This window comes from Pteropus vampyrus, unplaced genomic scaffold, assembly GCF_000151845.1.
Source record: "Pteropus vampyrus isolate Shadow unplaced genomic scaffold, Pvam_2.0 Scaffold26, whole genome shotgun sequence".
Taxonomy (NCBI): Eukaryota; Metazoa; Chordata; class Mammalia; order Chiroptera; family Pteropodidae; genus Pteropus; species Pteropus vampyrus.
This window is the reverse complement of record NW_011888807.1, coordinates 8438602-8458593: the sequence shown is the minus strand read 5'-3', so window position 1 is coordinate 8458593 and position 19992 is coordinate 8438602. Positions and strand designations below refer to the sequence as shown.

General features: G+C 32.5%; 1 pseudogene; it reads right to left on the bottom strand.

The window, feature by feature from the left end:
* Window positions 1–858: 858 nt before the first annotated feature.
* LOC105289667 lies at window positions 859–2355 on the bottom strand (annotated as a pseudogene).
* Window positions 2356–19992: the final 17637 nt, after the last annotated feature.

Sequence of the window (19992 nt, the reverse complement as noted above, 5' to 3'; positions counted from 1 at the left end):
CCTTTGTTCAAATAATTTCTTTTAGACATCTTCAGTAGAGACTACTTTGTATTTAATAAACACATATGGTTCAGAAATGAATTCTTGAACACAAGGGAGTTTAAAGCAAGAAAGTTGTTATGTATGACAATGGTTCCCAACCATTTTGACACTACGGACCAGTATTCCTATGAGGATCTAAGGTGGAGCTGAGGCAGCGATGTGAGCACTGGGGAGAGTCTGCAAATATAGACATTGTTTTGTTCTCTCACCTGCCACTCACTGCTGTTTGGCAAGGTTCCTAACAGGCAATGGACCAGTATGGGTCTGGGCCCAGGGGATGGGGACCTTTGATGTAGGATACTGTAATGGTGGATACCTGACATACAGTTGATAAAATTCATAGACTATAACATGTAAAGAGAGAACCTTAATTAATGTAAACTAGGGACTTTAATTAATAATAATATATCAGTATTAGCTCATCAATTGTGGCAAATGTATGCATTAATTAAAGATGTTAATAATAAGACAAACAGAGTGGGCAAGGAGATATGCCGGACCTCTATATTTTCTGCAAAGCTAAAACTGTTAAAAAATAAAATAAAATCTGTTAATTATAAAAAATAAAGGATCCTTGCTAGTTAACATGTACTTTGGTCTGTACAATATAGACAGACTCAATATATACTATGGATTATGTGGCTCCATTGACTGTTGCACAGTTTATAACTTCATGAATGTGGTAATTCAGATTATAAACACTCCAGAAGTTTTCTCAGAAATACTGTATTTTATTGAGAATTTCTGCATTTACTTTCTTTATATAAAATTTCTAAAAATACTTTTTTAAGGATAGTTTTTTTTTTTTTTTTTCCCCAAAGGCAGTTTTATATCTTTATTAGACAATCAGTAGTTAGCTCTCATCCACATTAACTGTCTGTAGATTTTTGAAAGTGGTCACAGGCACATAGGTAACTAATATATAGAGTTTGTTTGGTGAATCTTTATCCTCATTATGTTTTCTGGACAACCGCACCCAGATATGGTGTGGGACATTCCTTATCCCTTTAGCCCACAGGGCCTTGTTGAGGCTGGTGTCAATGCGCATATCTGGAGTCCCCATCCCCTTCATTGTGAATTTCCAGATCTCTTTAAGTGCCAGAGGGCCCGCTTCTTGAAACCCACTCCATGGATGAGCTTGTGAATGTTGATGGTGTATTTTCTGTTTACTTCCTCGTTAATGGCAGAATAGTCCTTCTTCTCACCACCTTCTTTTAGGGAGCTATTCTGCCAGAACCAAGTTGGAAAAAAAAAAGCGCGTTATTGTTGTTGTTGTTGTTGTTGTTGTTGTTGTTGTTTCCACATTTAGAAGATATAATACTTGCTATGGACTGAATTGTGTATCCCCCACCTCTCAAATTTATATGTTGAAGTCCTAGCACCCAGTTAGATGATATTTGGAGATGAGGCTTTGGGGAAATAATAATGTGTGGAGAAAATTATGTGGGACCTTCATGATGGGATTAGTGCCTTCATAAAAGAGACCCAGGAGAGTTCATGCTCTTTCTCTCACGCTTTCTGTCATGTGAAAACACAGTAAAAGGGAGGCCTTCTACTAGTCAGGAAGGGAGTTCTCATCAGAAATCAACCATATTGGCATCTGATCTTAGACTTTCTGTCTCCAGAATTAGGAGAAAATAAATTTCTGTTTTTTAAGTGACCCAGTCTATGGCATTTCATTATGTCTAGCCCATTAAGGCAGCTTTTCACAGAGCGCAGGCTAAATCATGAGGATGTAGGGAAAAGAGCTAGTATTAACGTATTTTGGCACACGGACTATCCTTTGAAAAGACACGACCATTTATTACATTTTTTAAAACCTGAGTATTTCCATCTTTAAAGAGACGGTTACATTGAATAGCGCATTTAGAATATTTTAAAGTAATGATAATAACCGTGCTTTAAAATAATACAATTAATGTTCTGTACACTTTCTTTCTGATATTTTCTCCAAGTTAGGCTCCATATAATATTAAATATGCTTTATAAGTATATATTGTGCTACCTGTAACCTTGACACAATCTTACTTTTTCTCCTTTTCTTTGAGTCCAAACTCTCTAATGAACTTTGGAGTATATCTTCTGAAGTTCAAATAATTCCTGAAGAAACAAGTAGCTTTGGTGATAAAATAGCCTTAAGCTATTTTGTCTTTTCAGTAGATTTGTATGCGGGAAATACTGTATCTCTATTGAAAAGTTTCTGTATTCCTTCTTGTTTCTCAACGAGTATATAATTCAGATCTTATCTTAATTCTTTAATTCACAGTCTCATTTGGGATCTTCTTGCTGTGAACATACCCATGAGAAGCGCATCTTGTGTGCTGTGGCTCATTGTCAATTTCTAACCGATGCTCTTTTGTCCCTGTAGAAACACGTGATGTATAGGAAGAAGCTCTAACTTTTTTATCCAGAAAGAGAATACCCTAATATGTTTAAGTTTTTTCAACTATAATTAATATTCCTTTTCACAGAACTTCCACCCCCAGTGGGGATCATAGATATAGAACATAGGCAAATACTTCAGTATTAGGACCTATATCCTCAAACTTTTGCAGTGACTGTCTATGGATTTATTTTGTTCCTTTATTCGATAGTTATACATGATATTTAAACTTTTCTGATAAATACTAAGGTTTTATTTATTAATGTTTACATTTTTGATTCTCAGTTCTCTCCACCTGATTTTCCCACAGTTCCCAAGATACATTTTGTGCTTTCTCATGTTAATTCCCTCTCTTGTCATTCATGAGGAGCAACATCTGAAGAGCCATTGCAACCATAATTATAATTAGTTCTCTTACTTCGGACTCTTTGCCTGGTTCCATTTTTTTACAAATTTCCTGGTGAAAGCAAAGTAGAGATCAACGATACTACTTATCTTTGTGCTTGATTAATGATATGAGAAGCATTCACTTCCATCTTTTTTTTTTTTTTCAAAAATGTACTTCTACTAATCCTTAAATACTGCTATGAGCCTATGATATGGCCTACTTATATTTGATTGTTTAAACTTTAGCTGAGTCTTTCAAGAACATTCATGCAAAGCATTATCGTAACATATATATGTGTGCATATATGTGTGTGTATATATGTATATATATGTATATATGTATAGTTCTTTATGTAATAGTTTTTATAGGATATGACATGATTAAAATATATAAAAACTGATAATCCCATGTAAATAGAATTATATCTATTGGTAAATGATATTTGACCACAGGGAGAGAAAAATTCCTACATATAATTACTCTGAAAATCCAGATGTTAATGCTGCGTTGTGTGACAGCTCCATTTCAAGAGAATTGAACCAAAATAAACTATATGATGTGGTAATACATCTTATATAATTTTTGTTCTAAAATAGAGTTTCTATTTTTGTGAGAGAAAGGCATTGAGTTTAAGCATAGAGCGAAGAGTCTCAATGATACAACCATCCAGGATGTCAGTAAAAAAAAAAACAGAAAAAGTAGAAATACTTATTTTGGGATAAAATGAGCTTCTAGAAACAATGGGGAAATGGCAAGAGAGATAAAAGTTTCTGAGAAATCGCCTATCCTATGAATTGGAAAGAAGAGATCAAGAGCTTAGTTTCTTCTTATAAAAACCGTACTATCGGGAAAAACAATACAAAGAAAAAAATCTATCAATAACAACACTGGGAAATACATGTATTTTGCAGCCATTAACAGAATTGTTTATTGTTAATGATTTTCAGTATTAATAAAGTTATAATAGTTAACAAATACTAAATACGTACTGTGTGCATTGTATTGCTCTAGTTCCTCAAAAAAATATCAATCCAAAGGCATTCTCTCAGTGTAATGAAAAAGTAAAATATATAAACATAAAAATAAGTCAACAATTACAAAATTTCAGAGATTATGAAATAGTAAAGTATAAAACTAATGTACATAAAAGTTTTCCTAGAAACTACTATCTTTAATAATTACTCAAAATATTGAGTTCTGAGAATGAACCAGGCACCAAAATAATTGGTTTATAAACATTCTTATTTTATTCTCAAGAAAATCCTGTTAGGAATGTACTAGTCTTGGATTCATTTTGCATGTTACAAAAGGAAATTTTAGGATTACTAATTAAATTTTCCAAGGCACATGTTGGAAATGAGGCACATGTACTCTCAAAATTTAGATCTTGCCTTCTTAAATTCTATGCTACGCAGCCTAAATGGGATAAATTGAACCATTGCTTCTGAATATTGTAGGGCATAAATTTATATCATTAGAAATGATACAATTATATCATCTAATGTATCATTAGAAATGTTTTTCAACTTTATGCTTATATTAATATGTGCATAGACAGAAATTTTTCTTCTGACCAGGTTTTTCTTTCCTTCTTTTTTATCTTTCATTTTTTCTTTCTTTCTTTTTTAATGCTAAAAGTCACCATTTATTAGAACACAGAAACATTTCTAAGTATATGTCAAGAAAAAAAAAAAAAATCCAACACTTACACCAGTATCAAACTACAATGAATCAAACAACAGACTTTACCACTTAGTTTTAAAGGTCATTTGTGTGCTCACAAAATACAAGTTTAAAAGGTTATATTCCATGAGGCTTTAAATAGAGAATCAAAATTTTGTTTGCATTATCTTTATTCAGTGTCACTTCCATTCTTCCATCTCATTATAAACCTCTTCAGGAAATTTCCACTTAGTTATCTTTCAGAAGAAAGCCCAAGGCAAAGTACAAGAGAAATATTTTAAAATTCATTTGTACTCTGAAGAAAAGAAAATAGGTTATTCGTGTGCAAACTAACTTGATTCTTTGAAGAAAGTTTATTATATTCAGCATTGCTTTAAAAATATGCCTGTTACCTAGAATAAATATTCAAGTTATTAACTCATGTTATTGTTCTTAATCTAAAATACAATGAAATCTAAGACATTTTGCTTATTTTATTTATTTATTTTTTTTAATTGAGAGCACTGATTTTTATCTTTTCTTCTAAAATGTTATTTGAGGAACTTAACACACAAGGCTATTATTGAATTCAAAGTGTTTTTCTTTTTGCTTTGAATTGAAAATTATTCTATAATTAAGGCAAAATCTTTATTTTCAGTGATAGAACCATGTGATTTCAGAAGGCTGAGTATTTTTTTAGTTGTTATGATGAGAAGACCAGTTTTATCTCAACTTTCAAAAGTAATCTCTATGTCCATGGCTTTATCCCAATTAAGAATGTAGTGAAATTCTCTAAAAGAATGAATTTGAAATCTTGTTAAGAACCCAAATGATTCAGAGTTAAGAGACACATAGGTAACTAGCAAGAACTAATTTTAATAATTGTAAAGTATGCATCTTTTTCAACTTTGCATGATGAAAAATGGTCTGAAAGGACAAAGTAAGATTATAAATCTTCTGTAAAGCAGAAACAACAGAAAATAATATGATACGCACCCAAGTGAGTTAAGATCAGAGGAAATGGTTTGTCTCTTATTTTCAGCTGCATACTGGGAAAAATCAAAACAGTGCAATTTTTGGTAAAGCACAGCTTGAACAAACTGCAAAGCAATAGGTAGACATCTCAGGACTAGGAAACAGTAAACATTTTCAGACGTTAGCTTCAGCAAGTACATTTGAGAGTAAATGCCATTCACTTTTATAGACATTGATGTATGTTTATTTTAGTTTCTTTGTATTTTCAGGTTTTACAGACATTAAACAAGATTAACTAATAGTTACTCTTTTCTCAAATATGATATAAACCAGGATCCAGTATGATGCAAAATCTTAGGGAAAGGAGTAAATGAATTTTGTTAAACAAATACCCTCCAATCCTTCAAATCATGGAAAACAGGGTAAAAATATAGAATGAAATTTCATTCCTTTCAGATGCATAATTCTGGGTTGATGGTGACTTGGATAAAACTATTCAGCATAGGTTTCTATTGCTTTATTTTATTACTTGTACTACTTTCTTTTTCAAAGTGACTTGAAAAAACAAACTGAAGCATAATGTCAGAGAGCACAGTTCAAATTGAATGCATTTTATTCACCAATCTGCCTATGCTTAATTTATAAAGCAATGTAATAAAAATTTACTATGAAGTAAATTACTAAGTAAATGTAAAATTGATTTGACCACATCTGTATAGGCTTTTTTTTTTTTTTTTCCCAAATAGATCTTCAGAAGAGTATGAAGTTGTAAAGTAGGAATCAGAGAACACAGAGAAGGCTGTTTTCTCTTGCAGATTTCTCCTCTTACAGTGCACTCTCTGCTTCCCTAACTGCTAAGTTTTTTGGACTCATTTTGTCCTGAGGAAAGTATTTAGAGTTTTCTCAACCCAATAGTTGTACTTTACTCCTGAGACAGACTAGATCTGTCAGCTATTTTCCTTAGTTTTGTTTGTTTGTTTGATTGTTTTTATTTTTCTTTTTTTGGTTAACTTTGAAAAGTAGTTTGAATTGTAAAAGTAGCCATGCAAAGTAATTTGAAATGTGATTGTTTATATTAATGGTTTATAGTGTTCAGGAACTTGTCTCTTGTACAATCAATCATATACAGACAAGTAGAGGAGTGGCCGATGCCAAAATCAGAATTAAAACAAAACTGAAGTAGAAATTACTAGTGTATTTTTTCATTTTATAAAAACTACACATTATGTATCTTCTTATTTCATATGTCATTCAACTATTCATTAAATTTCAAAAGAAACAAACATCACTAAAATTATCAGTGTCATTATTGTTTTATCCTCCTCTAAGAGCAGTTAAAGAAGAATCTAGTGAACATCCAGGTTTAGATGGTAATCATTTAAATTTGCAAAATACTGAACATGTTAAAAAAAAAGAGAAAACTTTGAGACAATCTCAAAATATGTAAAATTGCAAATACACAGCAAAGATATGAAATGAATAATAACCTAGTGACAGAATTGGGTCAGAATTCAGAGTGCCTTAAAATAAAAACTATCAAAGTCTGCTGATGTTTCAAATAGTACCACATATTTAGAATTAAAATAGATTTGCTCTCTTCAAGGTTTCACTGCTCACAAGGTAAAAGCCGTAACTGAACTCTGCTGTTAAATGCCATCAGATTCACCTTTGGATAGACAACATTCACAAAACAAACAAAAAAATGCATATAATAGGGCTCATACATATACATATAAAATGTATATTAGCCATCTCTTTTTGCCTAATGCATCCGTTGTATAAAAGAGCTCTACTATTTTTTCTCTCTGCTCGTTGCTCACTTAACCTATCCCTGTGGAACAATATCACTAGAGTCGTTCTTTAGCTTATATTTTTTCATTCGATATGAGTTGAAATGAAATGCTGGTAGTTAGTACATATCCAGAGTAGGCAGTAGAAATCTGGACGATTGAAGAAGTAGAAATAAAACCATGTATTTTCTGATGTGGAAGAGCTTCCTTGGTATTAACAAACGTTAGTCAGAAAACACAGTAGGTAAGAAGAAATCTAAATAATGAAGGTGTTTTTGGAGTTGTGGTTTGAAGTAGGGAGAGTGTATAAGTTTTCTCAAGTTACTATAACAAACAAAATACCACCTCTTGGTTTAGACAACAGAAATATATTTTCTCACAGTTCTGGAAGTTGGAAAGTTTTCAGCAGGGGTTGATTTGGAAGGAAACATCTCTCTTCCTGGTTTACAGATGGCCGCTTTGTCCTCATATGGCTTTTCTTATGTACATCTCAACAAAGAAAGTGCAAGCTCTCCTATGTCTCTCTTTATAAAAACATTAATTCTATCAAATCAAGGTCTCATACATATGAGCTCATTTAATGTTAATTACATCCTTAAAGACACCATCTTCAAATATAGCCACACTGGGGGTTAGGGCTTCAACATGTGAATTTGGGGGATGCAAATATTTAGTCCATAACAGGAAGTAAGATTTCAAGTGGCATCAATAGAAGCAGTGTAGGAAATACTTTGCCTACCAAATACCCTACAACTTGAAAAATTATGGATCTTTCATTATTATTTCCTGGATATGGAGACGGACTAAAGTAACTGTGATTCTGAGTTTCAGAATGAGTCTCAGAATGATTGCTGAGAGGAAGGACTATACTTGCTTTTTTGAATGTTTTTTGTTGTTGTTGTTGTTGTTTTTACCTCTTGGGTTTTCTACATTGTTTATTCACTTCTATTGTTGATTTTATAAGAAAAACTAAGTTAGAGACCTCAGAGGAGAGAGGAACAAGAAGGAAAACTGTGTCTTTAATCTATAATACCTTTTGGGGGAAATCAGGCAAATGTCCATGAGAGAATACTAAAATCAAAACAAAATAAACAACAAGATTTGTTGCAAGGTTAAAAATGCAATAACTTGCCAAGTATGCTATTCCTTCTCTACCCACCCCCTGTCCCTCTGTAGACTGTGATTTTAATTAACTAAGTTCTTAAAGTGTTTGTGGACATCCTCTGCAAATATTAAGTCCCAGATCAAGGAAAAGAGTCAAACTTTAAATGGACAGTACAGATTATTTAAGAATGATACAGACTACTTGATTTCTTGGCCTCTTTTTTGTTAGAATATATTATACATTTTTCATATTGCATGTTCTTTGTATTCAATTTCTTCGAAGGTGTGTGGGAAAAGTTGTCTGTCAAGATTCCATATTTCTCACTCAAATGAAAAAGCTCAGTTTATAACATTAAATTCATAGTATGATGCTTCATTGTAGATGCTTTGTGTTTTGGGGATTTTGGAAAACAATAATTCCACTTTCCTTAGTTGGGACATACTCTAGTGAGTTTGTCATGATATTTTTTATCTTAGCAAATAAAATATGGCAACAACTTTTGTATGTTTATTAAAAGTGACAATTGTAGTCTAATTTAATTCTACTCAAAGGAAAGGAAGGAGGGAAGAAAGGAAGGAAAAAAGGATGTAGAAAGAAAGGAAGGAAGGAAGGAAAAAGGAAGGAAAAAAGGAAAGAAAAAAGAAAGAAAATACTATTGTATGCTATAGAAGTAAAAAAATGTTTTTATTATTATTATTCAAACCATAGACTTGAGTTGAATTTCAGGAGATTCCACTGTCCTGTGTTGAAATAATGTTTTATTAAGCACATGGAATGATGGCCTCTTCTTAAGAAAATAGACTTTTATATAATTTATGATCACTTCATACATTGTATGTCTAACCACGATGCTGTGCACTTGAAACTAATATGAAATAAAAAATAAAAATAAATAAAAATAAAGGAAGAAAAGGTAAATTGAATGAGATGATACTTAAGATGATTTTCTGTATTTCAAAATAGCAATACATATAATAAATATATATAGACATTTACAATTAAAAAAATTCAAATTATAGACAATGGAAATGTCAGGGTGATATTTAAAATATTAAGGTTTCTTCACCCACTCAGAAAGGATGCCTCGCTTGGCTACACAGAAAATGAGGGTGCCTTATCTGAATATTAGTTCTTTCTTAAAACTCAAGTAAAGTGAAAAATGTGGATCAAAACAAAATTTTCCACATAAGTTTAGGGAATTCAAATGTTCTTGATGTTTACGTAGGGGCTTCAATGTAAAAGCGAATATTCTAGGTATGTCTAGAAATAAAGACTTTGTGAGACAAGGGTTCCCTTTCCTCCACATCCTCATCAATACTTGTTTTTTGTTGATTTATTTATGATAGTCATTCTGACAAGTGTGAGGTGATATTTCATTATGGTTTTGATTTGTATTTTCTCTTATGATTAATAATCTTGAGAAATTTTTTATATGTCTGTTGACCATCTGTACATCCTCTTTAGAAAAATGTCTCTTCAGGTCCTCTGTAAATGTTTTTTTTAAATCAGATAGTTTGTTTTTTCGCTATTAAGCTGTATGAGTTCTTTATATATTTTGGATATTAACCCTCTATTGGATATATCATTTGCAAATATATTCTTTCATCATTTAGACTTCCTTCTGTTTTGGTGATGGTTTCTTCTGTGGTGTGCAATCCTTTTTAGCTTGATGTAGTTCCATTTGCTTATTGTTGCTTTTGTTATCTTTGCCCTAGAAGACATATCATATATATATATATATATATATATATATATATATATATATATATATACACACTGCTAAGACAATGTGAAAGCATTTATTGCCTAGGTGAGATTGTAAATTGGTACAATTACTGTAGAAAACAATATGGGGGATCTCTCCCAAATTGAAAGTAGAATTATCATATGACCCAGAAATCCCACTTGTGGATATTTATCTAAAGAAATCCAAAACACTAATTTGAAAAGATACACGAAACCTATGTTCTTTGCAACATTATTTACAGGAGCCAAGATATGGAAGCAACCTGTGTTCCTCAATAGATAAATTGACAAAGAAGATATAGTACATACATACAATGGGATATTACTCAGTAATCAAAAGAATGAAATCTTGCCATGTATAACAACATGGATGGACCAGAGGGTATTATGTTAAGTTAGATAAGTCAGAGAAAGGCAAAAACAATATAATTTCACTTATATGTGGAATCTTAAAGAAATGAACAAACAAACAAAAGAGAAACAAACATATAGAAACAGAGAACAAATTTATAGTCACCAAATACAAGGAAATTAAGGGGGAGGGGAATTGAAAAAGATGAAAGAGATTAAAAAGTACAACTTGCCAATTATAAAAAAATAGTCATAGGAATGTAAAGTACAGCACAGGAAATATAGTCAATGATATTATAATAACAATATATGGTGTCTGTTGGGTACTACACTTATCAGAGTGGTCACTTTGTAAGATGTATAAATGTCTAATCACTAGTTTGTACACCTGGAACTAATACTGTATGTCAACTGCAATTAAAAAATAAGTTTTAAAAAGACTGTGAGAATAAATATATCTTCACTATTTTAAAATCAAGTTTTTAAAAATATTACCACAAATAAGTTTCTGCTATTTCCTTTCACACACACACACACACACACACACACACACACACACACACACACATACAAACACAAAGCCAATCTAAGTATGAAACTATCAGAAAACATCCACATACATTTGATCTTCTAGAACACTTACTCAAGGAAATCCTAGCAAAATATTTTTATAACTAATACTGCTAAAAAAAATAATAAAATCTTTTAATAAGTCATTTTAATGAGATAACACATTTTCTTTTTTTATTATTTATTTATTATTATTTTTTTATGAGTATATGTGAGCTTTGGGTAACCACTTCTGGAGATTTTTTTTCTTCCAACTATCCATCAACCAATTAAGATGCTGAATTGTAGAATAATGTCTGTGTAGAGTTAAAAAAAAAAAAAAGCATATAAAAGAAAAACTAGTACAATATTGGCTGCCATTCCAGTCCTTGTTCTGGTGCCAGATAATGCAGACTTTCTCGGTATGAATCCTGTGCGAGTCTGACCCACCGCCAGTTTTCCTCTATCATTTTAAATGAAAACATTCTTACTTGCCGTGTGTTTCTTACCAGCGACAATCTGCCCACCATCTATAAACATCTACGTTAGACTCCACTGCAGATTTTTCCAGCCATTGTTGTACCACAGGAGGTGCCAAGAAAATCTCTGCTCATCACCTCAAATAAAGAGACCTGGGAATGACGGGGCCTGGGATGGAAATGCAATTCATAAGAAGTTTTTGGAGAAACATGGCAGAGTGAGAGACATCCCCAGATCTCTCTCCTTGAAATAACAATAAGCTGAACATCTAAAACTCAACAGAAAACACACAGACTGCATACCAGCACACCTGAGCATGGGATCTGTGCATAAGAGCTACCATAGGTCAGAATCCCAGGTGTCGGGCAGTGGACTGAGAAATAACAAAGTTGCCTCTCACAGCTTCTGGAACTCCTCTGAGGAGGAAAGAAAGGGGAGAAGGAGTGGCAAATTCTCTGATCATCCCTGTCTAAGAAAGCCGTGAGCTCCCTGCAGATGGTGGCAGGGCCCAGTCATCAGGGCAGAACGCAGAGAAACAGGATGGCAGAGAAACAACAGCTGGTTTTTACCAGCTGCAGTTGCAAAACTGAGGCTGAGCCGCAGCCCCCAGCTACCAACGGAAAGGGCCCCTCACCCCATGCCCTTCGACCGATCATCGTGGAGCCTAGCAGAATCTGAGCAAACACTACCAAAACTGTTGCTAACACTGACAGGGACTGAGACTGAGGGTAGCAAGCATGATTACATATCTACAAGAAAATAAGAAGGTATTATTAAGGCTTAATATAAAGCGGGGATCCAAGAGGTTTAGACACACCAACTGGAAAGCAAAAGAAAAGCACCATTTTTTTTTTTTTTTGCAACAAGCTAAAGAGAGACCTTTACATAATAAATTTTCTTTCTAGAATAAAATGAAAACACACTTCCATTAATGCCCAGGCAGAGAAATACTCCATTAAACATCATCAACAACCAAGAGGATAAGGCATCTCAGAAAGAAAGAAAAATCTCCAGAAAATAAGCTTACAGACAAAGAAATATGTGACTTAAATGATAGAATTCAGGATGATACTTCTGAAAAGCTCAGTGAGATTCGAAACGAGTCACAACAACAATTTCAGGAATTGAAAAAACAACTAGATGAGCAGAGTAAGGAGATTGAAACCCTCAAAAAGAATCAAATAGAACTTCTGGAGATAAAAAGCACACTACAAGAGTTGAAAAATGAAAGAACAAGCTTGCAAAATAGGTCCTTTCCAAATGGAGGAAAGGATCAGTGATATCGAAGACAGAAATCTAGAAATAAATCAGAAGAGAGAAACTGAAGAATGAAAAATCATAAAAGATAAATACAAGAACTAACCATAAGGAGAGGAAACATTAAAATAATAAGCATTATTGAAAAAGAGGAAAAGGAGCAGAGATTAGAAAGCATTTTCAGACAAATACGATAATTTCTCAAATCTAAGAAATGAACTGGAGCTAGAAATTCAAGAAAATAGAACAGCCAATTACCTCAACCCAAAAGGCCTTCACCAAGACACATTGTATTAAAATTATCAAAAATCAACAACAAAGACAAAATTCTCAGGGCAGCCTGAGAGAAAAATTGGTAACTTATAAAGTAAAATCCATTAGATTATCCTCGGACTTTTCAGCACTGACCTTATAAGCTAGAAAGGGAGGGAATCAAATATTCAAACTATTAAGTGAAAGAAACTACCAACCTAGAATAATGTATCCAGCTGAGCTCTTCTTTAGAGATAAAGGAGAAATTAAGAACTTTCCAGACGTACAAAAAATGAAGGGAATGCTTCACTACAAGGCCTGCACTACAGGAAATTATGAAAGGGGTCAGCTCACTTAAAACAAAATGACAAAAAACAAAAACAAAAACACATAATAAGGAGTAAAGTGACTATCAGGCAAAAAGAATCAGAGGAGTGCAATCCTTACTAAGAACAGGGAATTATAAGCTTTAATAATAAGAGAATTGCTATAGCAAGATAGTAATGAACATTCAGTGTGCATAGGGACAAATTGAGACAAGAATGACTGAAGAGGGGAGGATTCAAAGATCCAAATTCGGAAAGGGGAAGGGAGATAAGGCACACACAGAAGAAAATGCATGACTGTATGTATATAACTATCCTTTTCATATTCATAACGGTAACCCCACACCAAAGATTCAGAGCTGAAGTATATAACATAAAAAAAGAAGAACCAAAGTCAAAACACACAAATGCCAACCAAAATAAAGAAAATAGAAACACAAGGCCAAGGAAGTAATGGAAACAACGAGCTACCAGAAAGCAAAAGATAAAATGTCTAAAAGAAGACCTCATATTTCAATAATCACCCTAAATGTAAATGGACTGAACTCATCAATAAAAAGACATAGAGTTGCAAAATAGATCAAAAAAACAAAACTCAACCATATGCTGTCTCCAAGAGGCATATTTCAGCTCCAAAGACATATGTAGACTCAAAGTAAAAGGGTGGAAAATGATATTTCAAGCAAATGCAATGCAGAGAAAAGTGGGAGTAGAGGTACTTATATCAGATGAAATAGACTTCAAAATATAAAATGTAAAGAAAGATACTGAGGGACACATCATAATGATAAAAGGAATCATGCACCAAGAACACAAAACTTTTTAATATCCATGCCTCCAATCAGGGAGCTCCAAAATATGTAAAGCAATTAGTAACAGAACTAAAGGAAAAAAAAAAACACTATTGTAGTAGGGGACCTATATACCCCACTGTTGGATATGGACAGATCATCCAAACAGAAAATCAATAAAAAAATAAAATAACATCCTTAAATGACACATTAAACCAACTGGACATAATTGGCATATAAAAAGCCATCCATCCCAAAACAACTGCTTATACATTCTTCTCTAGTGCACATGGAACATTCTCAAGAATCGACCACATACTGGGACACAGAGATAGCCTCAACAAATATAAGACGGTTGGAATCATACCAACCATATTCTCTCATCATAATGCTTTGAAATTAGAGATCAACTGCAAAAAGAAAATTGGAAGAACCACAATATATGGAGGTTAAACAACATGCTACTGAAGAATAAATGGGTCAGAGAAGAAATAAAAATAGAGATCAAGAGATACATAGAAACAAATGATAATGATAATATAACCATCAAAACATTTGGAACATGGCAAAAGTGATCATAAAAGGAAAGTGCATATCATTTCAGGCCTATCTCTATAAACAAGAATGAGCCCAAAATAAACATTGTAATGCCTCATCTTAAAAATAAACCTAGAAAAGTAAAAACAAATGAAACCTAAAGTCAGCAGAAGGAAAGAAATCGTCAAAATTAGAGCCAAAATAAATGAAATTAAAATAAACAAAGAAAAATAAGCAATAGAAAAAAATAAATGCAACAAAGAGCTGGTTCTCTGAGAAGGATAATAAAATACACAAAACCCTGGCTAAACTCACTAAAGAAAAAAGAGAAATACACGAATAAACAAAATCACAGATGAAAGAGGGAATATGATGTCTGACACACAGAAATACAAAGGATCATACAAGAATACTATGAAAAAGTTATAACACCAAATTTAATAACCTAGAAGAAATGGACCAGTACTTAGAAAACTACAATCTTCCTGGACTGAATCAAGAAAAACTGGAAAATTTAAATAGACCAATCAGCAGTATGGAAATTGAAACAATTATCAAAAACCTACCAAAACATGAAAATCCAGGACTATCTGGCTTCACCAGTGAATTTTACCAAACATTCAAAGAAGATTTAATACCTAGTCCCCTCAAACGCTTTCAAAAAAGTCAAAGAAGAGGCAATATTTCCCAACTCATTTTATGAGGCCGATACACCCTGATACCAAAGCCTAGTAAAGATAACATTAAAAAAGAAAACTACAGACCAATATCTCTCATGAACACAGATGCAAAAATCTTAAATAAGATACTAGCAAACCGAATACGGCAACATATAAAAAGATTATACACCATGATCAAGTAGGCTTCATCCCAGGGGCATAGGGATGGCTCGACATACGCAAATCGATTAATGTGATACATCACATAAATAAATTTTTAAAAAATCATATGATCATATCAATAAATGCAGAAAAAGTCTTTGACAAGATACAACATTCCTTTATGATCAAAACACTTAACAAAATCGGTATAGAAGGAAAGTACCTTAACATAATAAAGGCCATATATGACAAACCTTCAGCCAACATTATACTTAATGGTAAAAAACTAAAAGCCTTCCTCCTAAGATCAGGAACAAGGCAAGGCTGTCCACTATCTGCACTGTTATTCGATATAACATTGGAGGTCTTAGTGAGTGCAATCAAATAAGAGAAAAATGTAAAAGACATTCAATTAGGAAATGAAGAAGTCAAACTGTCACTATTTGCAGAGGACATGATTCTCTATATAGAAAACCCTAAAGACTCCACAAGAACACTCCTAGAAACAATAAGGAATACAGTACATTTTCTGGATACAAAATCAATGTTCAAAAATCCATAGAGTTACTATACTCTAATAATGAAGTGTCAGAAAAAGAAGTGGAAAAAATAATTCCTTTTGCAATTGCAATAAAAAGAATAAAATACCTAGGAATAAATTTAACAAAACATGTGAAGGACCTATATAATAAAAACTATAAGATCCTATTAAAATAAATCGAAGAAGGTACAAAGTCATAGAAAGATATTCTGCGTTCTTGGATTGGAAGAATCAACATAGTTAAAATGACCATATTACCTAAAGCATTATACAGATTTAATGCAACCTCTATCAAAATCTCATCTTTTTTTTTTTTAATAGAACAAAATATTATCAGTTTTGTATGGAAGCACAAAAAAAAACATGAATTGCCAAAGGCATCTTTAGAAAAAAGAACGAGGATGGAAGCATCACTCTGCCCGACTTAAATTATACTAAAAAGCGACAGTAATCAAAACGGCATGGTACAGGCAGAAAAACAGTCAGAGGGACCAGTGGAACAGAATCAAGAGTCCAGAAGTAAACCCTTATTTATATGGGCAAATAATTTTTGACCAAAAAGACAAAAACGTACAGTAGAGAAGGGAAAGCCTCTTCAGTAAATGTTTTTGGGAAAACTGGAAAGACACCTGCTAAAGAACAAAACTAGACTATTGTCTATCACACATAAAAATTAACTCAAAATGAATTAAAGACCTGAATATAAGACCTGAAACAATAAAATACATTGAAGTAAACAAAGAAACTAAACTCAAGGACCTTGGACTTAAAGAAAATTTTATGAATTTGACCTCAAAAGCAAGGGAAATAAAAGCTAAAATAAATGAATGGGACTATGTCAAACTAAAAAATTTCTGCACAGCAAAAGAAGCTATCAACAAGGTAAAGAGACAACCATCTGAATGGGAAAATATATTTGCAAGCAACACCTCCGATAAGAGTCTAATATCCAAAATTTACAACAAACTCATACATCTCAATAACAACAAAAAAAAACACCTAATGATCCAATCAAAAAATGGACAGAGGACCTGAACAGACACTTCTCCATAGATAAAATATAAATGGCCAACAGATATTTAAAAAGATGCTCCGCATCACTAGCTATTAGGAAAATGCAAATCAAAACCACAATGAGATACCATCTCACACCTGTTGGAATTGCTATAATCAACAGGACCAGTAATAACAAATGTTGGAGAAGATACGGAGGTAAAGGAACCCTCATACACTACTGGTGAGACTGCAATTTGGTACAGCCACTATGGAAAACAGTATGGAGGTTCCTCAAAAAACTAAGAATTGATCTACCATATTATTCAGCAATCCCACTACTGGATATTTACTCCAAAGACTTGAAAACCGATATCTGAAAAGATATTTGCACACCAATGTTCATAGCAGCATAATTCACAGTGGCCAGGACATGAAAGCACCCGAAATGTGCTACGATAGATGATTGGCTTAAGAAACGGTGGTGCATATATACAGTGGAATATCACTCAGCCATAAGAAGAGATGAAATACTGCCATTTATGACAACATAAATGGACCCCAAGATAATAATGCTAAGCGAAATAAGCCAGACAAAAAAAGTTGAAAATCACATGATATCACTTAAATGTGGGATATAAATCTAAAAACAATAAACGAACAGGACTAACAAGCAGAGTTTCATGGATATTGACAATAGACTAGTGGTTACTAGAGGGTAGGGGGAAGGAGGATAGGTAGACAGGGTAAAGGAGTCAAATATGTAGTGACAGAAAAAAATCTAACAATGGGAAGTGAACTCACAATGTAAATATATATATGCTTTACTGTTAAAGTGTACAGCTGAAACTTATTGGATTTCATTAACCAATGTCACTATAAAAAAAAAGTAAATTAATTAATTAAAAAAATAAAAATAAATTTAAAAAAAGAAAGAAAAAGTAAATGCCTTAGTGGTTTATTAGCTAAATTTTCTGCTCTTTGTTACATGTGTGCATAATTCTCATTAAATGTAATGAGTTATAAAAGTGCTATTGTGTTGCATTTGAAGCTTATGTTGTATTATTTTCTATGTTGGACATACCATCTTCAGTATTAATAGGGTAGATACTGCCTGAGTAAGAGCTAGCAGAACTGGACTTTTTATTATATGTATACTGTGCTACAAATTTTATGTGTCATAGCAGTCAGAGCAATTTTTAACAAATACACAGTCACTTGAATATTTAGACAATTTTTTTTATCATAAGTATTTAGGATAAAATAAAATGTACTGCTTATAAAGTAAATCATGCCTCTTAAACAATTAAAAGTGCTAAAATATTTCACTCAGCTATGGATAGAGTAAAAACTTGTTAAAAGTAAGTATTAGATATATTTGATATTCAGCTTACATATGCATAGGTGTAATGAAGAAAATAGAACCTCACTTTAAATTTCGAATGCTCTTTTTTAAGTTAAATTCTGTATTTCCTTAAGTGAAAATAAATGCACCATGCTTGCCAAAGTAAAACAGGAGATAGAAAGGAAGGAAGGTGAGAGACAGGGAGGGAGGAGAAGAAAGAAAAAAATAGGAGGCAAAAGAAATCAGACCTTAATTCTAACAGTTAGTTGATGTCCCATGAAGGAACAATATATTCAAACATTCAGGATATTTAGACTTTCCTCAAAATTAATGGTTTATTTTATCCATATATGATTATTAAGAAAACAAGTATTTGCATTTTTATTGCTATAATAGATCTTCATATATAAAACATTTAAAAAATTTCCAAGGCTTTTTTCTTTTTCATTTAAAAAAATTATTCATTCAAGAAAGCAAGTGTTAGTTTGAGAATAGCTTAATCTTTAATTATTTTCTCTATAATCAGGTTTTAATTCTTGAAATGCTCTGGTATTTTTTTTAAACACCTACCAACATGTACTGTTAGACTACCAGCCTCACTAACAAAATATTTATGGCAAAAAGTTACTACTATCACATTTTTTGCACAAGAAATTCATAGCAGTACTCTAGTGTAATTAGTTTAATTAAGTTATGGTTCACCTCAAGATAGGAGATATATTTCTCTCTTTTCTAAAGCTAGTAAAATTCTGTTGGAAATGATGAGGAATGGAGCATAACTTAACTTGTAGTTAGAGGATTAAATATTTAACACACCAATGACATGTAAATAATTTTACAAATTATGATGGTTAATTTGAGGTCAACTTGGCTAGCCACAATACTCCAATATTTGATCAAACCCTAGCGTAGATATTGCTGTACAGTATTTTTTAGACAAGAGTAACATTTAAATGGTTAGACTTTGAGTAAAACAGGTTATTCTCTACAATGTGAGTGGGTTTCATCCAATCAGTTGAAAAGATGATTTTTGGGGAAGAGGGAGTTCCATCTTCAGATGGCCTTCAGACTTGAGTTGCAACATCAACTCTTCCCTAGGTCTCCAGTCTGCTACTTTACCTGGCAGAGTTTAGATCTGTCAGCTTCCATAATCAAATGAGCTAATTTCTTAAAACAAATATTATTATGTAGATACACACATTCTATTGTTTCCATTTCTCTGAAGAACTGTTATTATGTGACATTGAGTTAACTTCGACACTTGGTGACTCTATCAATAAGTAATTGCTGCCTCTTTACCAGTTGCAGTTTTAGCCTCACTCTAGTTCTTCATTATTAAAGATAAGAAGATATATAATCACAGAATTAAACCCACTTCCTAACAGTAAAACAAATCCAAAACAAGAGCAAAGCCCTGCCAACTTAAACTCTCTAAAATCACAGAATGTGAGTCCAAACCTATTAATTCCTTTCTAATATCCTCTTACTGGGATGTCCAACAGTCCATTCTAATGGGTGTGTGTTTTTTTCTTATTGTAACGACAATAGTGTTCCTGGTAGCTAAAGGCCAGACATTAGTGAGGTAATGTAGCTATAAAAATATTCAGTTGCTTATTTGGTTTCTAAATTAAGGCTTAATATATGAATGAATATATATA